Genomic DNA, 10552 nt, shown 5'->3' with positions numbered 1-10552 from the left:
GGTGACGTGAACCGTGAAAAGACCGCTTTTAATACACCTGATGGCCTCTATCAGTTTAAAGTGATGCCGTTCGGGTTATGTAATGCCGAGGCTACATTTGAACGTATGAAGGACGCTCTCTTTCACGGTTTTAAGGGGTCAATCTGCCTGTGCTACCTCGATGACGTAATTTCTTTTCACTAACTTTCGCCACGCACCTCGGGCCTCTTTCGACAATTCTTTCTGTTTTCCGCAAAGCTGGGCTTCAGCTTAACTCATCAAAACGCCAGTTCGGCCGCCGGCAACTGACTGTGCTCGGACACCTCGTAGATTCCTCCGGCGTCCGCCCCGATGCAGAAAAAGTTCGCGCCGTCAAGAATTTCCCCGTGCTCACCTGTGCCAACGACGTTCGAAGCTTAGTGGGCCTCTGCTCATACTTCCGCCTTTCGTACGCAATTTCGCTAACGCTGCACGTCCTCTCACGGAACTTCTCAAGAAAGATGCGGTTTTTGTCTGGGGCCCGGAAGAAGCTTCTGCGTTCGCTGAGCTTACCGTGCGGCTCACTTCACCGCCAGCTCTAGCCCATTCTGAAGTGACTGCTCCAGCGGAAGTTCCAACCGATGCCAGCGGTCATGGAATCGGCGCTGTTTTGGCTCAGCGACAGCAAGGTTGCGACCGGGTTATTGCGTACGCTAGCCGTCTTTTGTCCCAAGCGGAGCGTAAATATTCCATTACTTAACGCGAATGCCTTGCCCTCGTTCGGGCAGTGGGTAAATTTCGCCCTACTTGTACGGCCGGCCGTTCAGAGTTATCACAGACCATCATGCCTTATGCTGGCTTTCATCCCTAAAGGATCCTACTGGCCGTCTTGGTCGGTGGGCGCTACGACTCCAAGAGTACTCATACACAGTTGTGCATGAGAGCGGCCGATTGCATGAAGATGCTGATTGCTTGTCGCACCAGCCATTTGACCCACCGGAACTTCCCGACAGTTGCGAGTATACCTGCGTGCTGTCGCTTACGGCATTTTGGAACATCGGAGATAAGCAACGCCGTGGTTAATAGAACTACTTGCGAGACGTCATTCTCCGGCTGACTTCTGAGACACCTTCTCCTTCTCTGCGTACATTTTTGCTGCAGGATGGCGTCTTGTACCGTTACAACATGCACCCTGACGGTCCTGAACTGATCTTCGTTATTCCTACACACATGCGTCAAACTGTCCTCACACAGCTACATGACACTCCTATAGCAGGACACCTCGGAGTCTCTAGGACGTGTGACCGTGTTCGACATCGCTTCTTTTGGCTCGGCATTTACCGTTCCGTCTGCCGTGACGTCGCTTCGTGTGAAAAATGCCAGCGCCACAACAACCAGCAGTACTCCCAGCAGGCTGCCTTCAACGCCTTGACGTACCATCGGAGCGATTCTCTAGGGTTGGTCTTGACCTTCTTGCCCATTTACCGCTCTTTGTCTGCGGAAATAAGTGGATAGCAGTCGCTACCGACTACACGACCCGGTACGCGATCATTCGGGCGCTTCCAACCAGCTGTGCAACCGACGTAGCAGACTTCATGCTCGAAGATGTTATACTTCACCACGGCGCTCCTCGACCGCTCCTCACAGACCGGGGCTGCTATTTCATATCGAAGGTTGTCCAGGACCTCTTGCACTCCTGCGCTACAAAACACAAGTTGACAATGGCGTACCAGCCTCAGATCAAGGGCCTCACAGAGCGTCTTAACAAAAATTTTCAAATACATGCTTGCTTTGTATGTTTCCGCCAACCATCGTGACTGGGACGCCACTCTGCCCTTCGTAATTTGCCTATAATTCTCCCGACATGACTTTGCGGGGTTTTCAACGTTTTATCTCTTGTACGGAAGAAATCCAACGCTGCTATTTGACACACTGGTTCCCGCCGTTCATGACTCATCGTCAGTATTCGCCCATGACGCGATCTTCCGAGCTGTCGAGGCCCGCCAGATTGCATGCCTGCGCCTTAACGCTTCGCAGGAAAAGCAACGGCGCTTCTATGATGCCCGCCACCGCAATGCCCATTTCAACCCTGGTGATATGGTCCTTCTTTGGACACCGTCACGGCGAGATGGCCTTCGAGAAAAGTTGATTTCGCCTTTATTTTGCCTGTACTGCGTCTTGCGCCAATTGACGGACGTCACGCAAGAAATCATGCCCCTCGATTCCACCTTGTCTCGACCTTCCACCGACGTCATCCACGTCACACGCATCAAGCGATACCACTCGGACGATCTAGCAAGCACCGGGACGGCACCTTCTGTTACATCCAAAGCCCGGAGACAAACGTAGAACAGTAGCAAGAACTTTATTGCTACATAGTGCCGCAAGTACGACGGTACAAAAGGAAGTCAACAGTGAGCGGGGAGGCAGCCGAGACATGCCAGCTTTATAATTATCGAAGTCGGGTCACAAGATTACTGGGCAGCTTAGCTGGCCGCTCTTATCAACAACACGTGGCGCTATCGCATACATGACACCTTCGCCGCGGGGGGTCATGTTATCAAGCAGTGCTCGAGACAACCTGAAGACACACAGAAGACGACGACGCTCTCTGATGTCCCGCGGTGTAGTTTTGCAGCATGTATGCCAGTGCGCGCTTTGTAACTATTTTGTAAGTATACTGTAAACCTATCTTTCCCCACAACTATATATATATATATATATATATTGTCACGGGTATAAACTATTTACAGAATGTATTTACAGGAGATAGACAGCTGCTGAGAACACAGAGAGGCTGTTGCCACTTCGTCCTCTTCTCCTTCGTCGACCTTGTCTGTTTTTCCTCACCGTAACACAACCCCCGGCGGAAAAAGCACCGTCCCGGTGCTTCAGATGGGGCCATCGGGAAGGGCATAATAGGGCTTAAGCCGAGAGACGTGTACGATGTCGGGTGATGTGGAACCGGTTGGCACGACGGATGTCACTGGGATGATCTCATAGGTGACATTGGTCACTTGACGTAGAACGCGGTAAGGACGTTTGTAGCACGGAAGGAGTTTCTCAGAGAGCCCCACACGTCGGCAAGGGGACCAAAGGAGTACGAGAGAGCCTGGTGAAAAGTATGTCTCACGATGGCGGCAATTGTAAGTGTGCTTTTGAGTTTCCTGCGATGCCAACAAATGAGTACGGGCAAGCTGGCGCGCATGGTCAGCGTGGGTGATGGCATCGCGGGCATACTCGGTCTGTGAGTTCCGTACCAAGGGGAGCGAAGCATCCGATGGTAATACAGGGTCACGACCGAAGAGCAAGTAAAAGGGGGAATACCCAGCAGTATCGTGGCGTGACGAATTATAGGCGAACGTGACGTAGGGTAGCGCAATATCCCAGTCCTTGCGGTCGGGTGAGACGTATTTCGATAGCATGTCAGTGATGGTCCGATTAAGTCGCTCAGTAAGGCCGTTGGTCTGGGGATGATAGGACGTAGCGAGTTTGTACTTGGTAGAACAGGAGCGTAGGATATCGGCGATGACTTGGGAGAGGAAAGTGCGGCCACGGTCGGTAAGGAGCTGTCGCGGGGCGCCATGGACTAAAATGATATCCCGGAGTAGAAAATCGGCCACGTCAGTTGCGCAGCTCGTGGGAAGCGCTCGAGTGATGGCGTATCACGTCGCGTAATCAGTAGCCACAGCGATCCACCTGTTGCCGGAGCTGGACTCAGGAAAAGGGCCAAGGAGATCCAAACCCACGCGGAAGAATGGCTCAGTTGGAATCTCGATCGGCTGTAAGTACCCGGCAGGAAGCCCTGCTGGCTTTTTGCGATGTTGGCAGGACTTGCAAGCAGCTACCTATCGCCGTACGGAGCGCGGGAGGCCGGGCCAGTAGAAGCGGCGGCGCACGCGGTCGTAAGTGCGAGCAACCCCAAGGTGTCCGGCAGTAGGTGCATCATGCAGCTCCTGAAGCACGGTTAAGCGGAGGTGTTGGGGAACGACAAATAGAAGGGGAGGACCGTCAGGGTGAAAATTGAGGCGGTACAATATCCCGTCGTTGAGGAGGAACCATCGTAACGATGGATCAGTGGGAGCAGATTGCACTCGGTCAATGAGGGTCCTCAAGGTAGCGTCATGGCGTTGCTCGTGGGCCATGTCCAAAAGCTGGGAAATAGAAAGAACACTTGCGGAAGCATCCGTGTCGGCGTTGGCGGGCGTGGGTACAGGGTAACGGGACAAGCAGTCAGCGTCATTGTGTAGGCGACCAAACTTGTACACCACAGAATAGGAATACTCCTGTAGCCGCAAAGCCCATCGTCCAAGCCTCCCTGTCGGATCTTTTAAGGAGGAAAGCCAACAGAGGGCGTGGTGGTCCGTTACAACAGAAAAGGGCCTGCCGTATAAATAGGGGCGGAATTTTGCTACTGCCCACACAAGTGCCAAACATTCGCGCTCGGTAATAGAGTAATTCCGCTCCGCAGGTGACAAAAGGCGGCTAGCGTATGCGATAACACGTTCACGGCCGTGCTGAACTTGTGCCAAGGCGGCACCGACGCCGTGGCCACTGGCATCGGTGCGCACCTCTGTAGGGGCTGACGTATCGAAGGGTCCTAGAATCGGCGGGGTGGTGAGTATTGTCACCTGTAGTAGTGGGCATAGGGCAAGCGCAGAGGCGCAAGAAGAAAGAAGTGCGCGTGCTAACCGCCCCGCTCGATAGCTGCCTCTCGCTGCCGTTTTCGCCAGAGCCCCAGCCGCTCCCAATAAACGTCGTCAGCCCCTTTTGAAGACCCGTGGCAAAGTGGTGGAGGTGCGGGGTATTTATCACTCATGCCACAGACTCCTCCTGGGAGCAGAAGCACCAGCCCTGTGTTAGTCGATACTCCCGTCCATCGGACCAGCCGCAGGATCCGGGGACTGCCCCCTGAAGACACCGTAGTGCTTCAGACTACCTCAACCGGTATGGAACGTGCAATGACAAACCGGTATACACTTCAGAACCCGCTGGCGCCGAATTCGTTCCATGGCGACATCTTCGAAGACGTCGAAGACTGGATGACCGACTTCGAGCGCGTCGCCGAATACAACGAATGGGACGACGCGACTAAACGTAGGAATGTCTACTTTTGCCTCGAGGACGGCGCGCGTATATGGCTTCAAAACCGTGAGGAGCAACTGACGTCGTGGCGCGAGTTCCGCCGTCATCTACTGGACACTTACGCCAGTCCTGATCGCCGCGAACGAGCCGAACGAGCAATTCAGGTCCGCGTCCAGCTTCCCAACGAAAGCGTTACCGCGTTCGTTGAAGATATGACGCGCCTCTTCAGATGAGCAGACCCTGGAATGACCGAGGACAAGAAGTTGCGTCACCTGATGCGAGGGGTGAAGGAGCAGCTCTTCGCTGGTCTGGTGCGCAATCTTCCGCAGACTGTCGCCGAATTTCTATCCGAGGCGGTCAGTATGGAGAAGACGCTTCAGCAGCGCTCTAACTTTTACGAGCGGCAAGTGAACGCGACTACGGACATGTCCACGGCCATCGGAAGCCACAATGACAACCTTCGAGACCTCATCCGCACCGTTGTGCGCGAAGAGATACTGAAGGTTTACGGCACCCCACAAGCCACGGTGAGCTCCATTGCGAGTGTAATAAGAGAGGAAGTGCACCAAGCGCTCCGGTCCACCGTTCCTTTTTCTAACACCGCGCCTGCACCTTCTGTACACCACCGTGCGACCTACGCAGAAGTCTTGCGACAGCCTGCTTCGTCCCCGCCGCTGTTTGTTCAAGCCGCTCATCCGGTTGCACTCCCACCAGCCCAACCGGTGCCATACATCGAGGAACGACGCACGCCTCCACCGTTTCCCCATGCCGCTTCTCCGGTTGTGCTTCCGCAAGAGCGGCCAGTGCATTACGCCGATGATCGACGCATGCCCCCTCGGAAGTCAGAGGTTTGGCGCACTCCGGATCGCCGTCCTCTGTGTTTCCACTGTGGTGAGGCAGATCATTTGTACCGCCAGTGCCCATACCGACGCCTCGGGTTGCGGGGCTTTTCTGCCTATTCGCCGCCACCCCGACTGGGCCAACGACCTCGGGACATTGAGGATTATCTGGCTCAGCAACGCATGCCACCGCCTACCGGGCGGCAGTCACGCTCGCCGTCGCCAAGGCGATTTTCACCATCGCCCCAGCGGTATTCGAGCGGGCGGTCTCCAAGTCCCCGCCGGGAAAACTAACTACAGCGACCTTTGGGGGCGAGGCCGCTGGCAGTCGACGCGCTGAAGACCTCCGATCGACGCGAGTAAACAAGGGTACCGGTACGCCATCAACTGAACGGAATGACCGGCTTTCGCTCGACATACCGGTGGTGATCGACGGTTACGCGGTTAGCGCTTTAGTGGACACCGGAGCGGACTATTCTATATTAAGCGGGAAGATGGCGACGTTTCTGAAGAAAGTAATTACACCTTGGCATGGCTCGCAGATTCGTACGGCTGGCGGTCACGTCGTTACTCCACTGGGAACCTGCACGACAAGAGTTCGGATTCGAGGATCGACATTCGTGGCGAGTTGCCTTGTCCTACGCGAATGCTCCCGCGACGTCATTCTCGGAGTTGACTTCCTGCAGGAATACGGCGCTGTTATTGACTTACGGGGCGGTGTAGTCACCTTCTCAGCCGACCAAGCAATCGACGCAAACGACGACAATCGACGTGATGACGCGCTACGTGTTTCCGCCGAAAGTGTTACGCTTCCTCCACGAGCCAGTGTTCTAGTCGAAGTGATGTGCGGTGGAATGCGCGAAGGTGGAGTGGTCGCAGAAAGTAACTTAGCGCATCTACTGACACAAGGTGTTTGTGCGGCCAGGAGTGTGCTACAGCTTCGTGATGGCCGATCTAAGTTGCTAGTCACCAACTTTAGTAATGAGCATCGACACCTCTTCCGCGGTACTTCGATAGCGTTTGCCGAAGAAGTGGAACACGTAGCTGAATGTTTTGCCCCTGAACCAGTGAGGCTGGCTGACAAGTCACTGGGCACCGTCGACATTAATCCCGAGTTATCTAACGACAAACAGGCAGCACTGCACGAGCTCTTGCTTGAATTCAGGGCATGCTTCGCAAGCTCGTCTAAGGTACGCCAGACTTCGGTTACAAGGCACCGGATCATCACATGCGACGACGCACGCCCGATACACCAGCAGCCTTACCGCGTGTCGGCAAAGGAACGCGCGGCGATTCGTACGCAAGTACAAGAGATGCTTGAAGATGGCGTGATCGAACCTTCCAACAGCTCATGGTCGTCTCCGGTCGTTCTTGTCAAAAAGAAAGACGGAACGCTACGCTTTTGCGTCGACTACCGGAAGCTCAACAACGTAACTAAAAAGGACGTGTACCCACTGCCACGTATCGACGACTCGTTAGATAGACTGCGGCGTGCCCAGTACTTTTCGTCACTCGATTTGAAAAGTGGATACTGGCAGATCGAGGTAGATGAACGAGACCGCGAGAAAACTGCCTTTGTGACTCCCGACGGCCTTTACGAATTTCGAGTGCTCCCTTTCGGTTTGTGTTCAGCCCCAGCAACTTTCCAGCGCATGATGGATACTGTCCTCGCTGGATTGAAGTGGCAGACTTGCCTTGTGTATCTTGACGACGTAGTTGTCTTTTCTGAAACATTTGAGCAACATCTTCATCGCCTGCGGCATGTGCTAGAAGCGCTCCGATCGGCTGACCTCACGCTTAAACCAGAGAAGTGCCACTTCGGTTATGAAGAGCTCAAGTTTCTCGGACACGTCGTCAGCGCCAAAGGAGTTCGACCCGATCCCGACAAGCTTGCCGCTGTAGCAGCTTTTCCTCTTCCTGCCGACAAGAAGGCCGTCCGACGCTTCCTGGGCTTGTGCGCGTATTATCGCCGCTTCATCGACAACTTCTCGAAGATTGCGGAACCCCTGACTCGCCTTACCAGGGATGACACGCCATTTGCCTGGACGAATGAGCAACAAGCGGCCTTCGCTGAACTACGCCAACGCATGCAGTCAGCACCCGTCCTGGCACATTTCGACGAAGAGGCTGACACCGAGGTGCATACTGACGCCAGCAACATCGGCCTTGGCGCAGTACTCGTCCAACGTCAAGACGGCATTGAACGAGTAATAGCCTATGCTAGCCGCTCGCTGTCCCGTGCCGAGGCGAACTACACTACTACAGAAAAAGAGTGTCTCGCGGTCGTCTGGGCGATCACGAAGTTTCGCCCTTATCTCTACGGCCGTCCCTTCAAAGTGGTGACAGACCACCATGCTCTATGTTGGTTGGCGAACATACGCGATCCTTCAGGACGGCTGGCACGGTGGAGCTTGCGGCTACAGGAGTTCGACGTCACCATAGTTTATAAGTCTGGCCGCAAGCACGAAGACGCCGACACGTTGTCGCGTGCTCCCGCCGAATCTTTCAGTCGACAGTCAGAGGACGACGACGGCTTCCTGGGCGCCCTTACTACGTCGGACTTGGTCAAATCGCAGCGTGACGACGCTGAAATTCGACCTCTCATCGACCACTTAGAGGGCCGTGATACAACCATACCACGCCATCTACGTCGCGTCTTGACGTCCTTCTGTCTACGAGACAATGTGCTGTACAAGAAGAACGCCCGCCCGAATGATCGAGCCTACCTCCTAGTAGTTCCCAAAGACTTGCGGGACGATATTCTTTTCGCTTGCCACGACGAGCCTACATCTCGCCACCTCGGCTCCTCACGAACGCTTGCTAGAGTGCGCGAGATGTATTACTGGCCCGGACTTTCAGCAAGCGTCAAGCAGTATGTGAAAGGCTGCCGTGAATGTCAGCGACGAAAGTCACCACCCCTGAAGCCCGCCGGGTTATTGCAACCCATTGAACCACCTCATAAGCCATTCGACCATGTCGGCTTGGACATTCTTGGGCCTTTTCCTCTGTCAACCGACGGCAACAAGTGGGTGATTGTCGCCACTGACTACTTCACCCGCTATGCCGAGACAGAGGCGCTCCCACGAGCCACGGCTTCTGAGGTAGCGCAGTTCTTCATGTGTCACATTGTATTGCGCCATGGTGCCCCAGCCACTGTTATCACAGATAGAGGAACGGCGTTCACGGCACAGCTCACGGACGAAATTTTTCAACTAAGCAACACCAGGCATCGAAAGACGACCGCTTACCATCCGCAGTCCAACGGCCTTACGGAGCGATTAAACAAGACCATCACAGACATGATCTCTATGTACATCGACGTCCAGCACAAAACATGGGATCGTATCCTGTCTTATGTGACCTTCGCGTATAATACCGCCGTACAAGAAACAACGCGCTTCACACCATTTCGCCTTGTCTACGGCCGCGAAGTACAGACGATGCTGGACGCTATGCTTCCGTGCCACGACGCCGAGAACCTAACTACTGACGCCGAAGAATTTGCTCAGCGCGCTGAGGAGGCTCGCCAGCTCGCGCGGCTGCACATCGGTGAGCAGCAACACGCAGATGCACGGCGCTATAACATCCGTCACCGGCAAGTGCGCTACAGTCCCGGCGACCAAGTGTTGGTGTGGACCCCTGTTCGCCGCCGTGGCCTTTGTGAAAAGTTGCTCAGCCGGTATTTTGGCCCGTACAAAGTGCTGCGCCGCATTAGTGACGTGAACTATGAAGTCGTTCCTGACAGTGCGGCGCAAACACGGCGCCGACAACCACCTAGTTCTGACGTAGTTCACGTCGTACGCATGAAGCCTTACGTTGCGCGTTAGTGATTTTTACGCGCCCATTTGCACCTAATGCACTTACCTCTTCGTTTCTAGAGAGGTAGAGAATTGTTTCTAGCTACGCTGCTGTAGCTCTCGCTGTGTTCTGTACGCGAGCATCTTCATTGAGCGTGTGTTGTTTTTTGTTGTTGTTGTTTTCTTTTCCTTTCCCACACCACTTCTTGAGCATCGAGCCGATGCTCTTTCCGAGGAAGGGGGGAAATGTCACCTGTAGTAGTGGGCATAGGGCAAGCGCAGAGGCGCAAGAAGAAAGAAGTGCGCGTGCTAACCGCCCCGCTCGATAGCTGCCTCTCGCTGCCGTTTTCGCCAGAGCCCCAGCCGCTCCCAATAAACGTCGTCAGCCCCTTTTGAAGACCCGTGGCAGTATGGTGGTAAGGCGAGAACAGGCGGCGGCCTGAGAGTCTCCCCATGAAAACGGCACATTTTTCTTCAGAAGATCCGTCAGAGGGCGTGCCCGCACCTCCACCAAAATGTCACGGGTATAAACTATTTACAGAATGTATTTACAGGAGATAGACAGCAGCTGAGAACACAGAGAGGCTGTTGCCACTTCGTCCTCTTCTCCTTCGTCGACCTTGTCTGTTTTTCCTCACCGTAACAATATATATATATATTGCGACATCGCGACGGCGGCCAAAATTTCGCAATTTATTGTGCTTGCTGCTCTACGTGCGTCTGCATTTCCTTAAATATATATATATATAGTGCAACTGACTTTGGTCTGCTCCGGACCCCCGTAAATTGTACTTCGCTTCTCGAAGAGGGGCAGGATGTGTGTAGAGTGCGCTCCTAACGAAAACTTTGCAATGTGATGAACGCCGTTGTGCG

Source organism: Dermacentor silvarum, chromosome 3 (assembly GCF_013339745.2).
Source record: "Dermacentor silvarum isolate Dsil-2018 chromosome 3, BIME_Dsil_1.4, whole genome shotgun sequence".
NCBI lineage: Eukaryota > Metazoa > Arthropoda > Arachnida > Ixodida > Ixodidae > Dermacentor > Dermacentor silvarum.
This window is presented reverse-complemented; position numbering follows the sequence as displayed.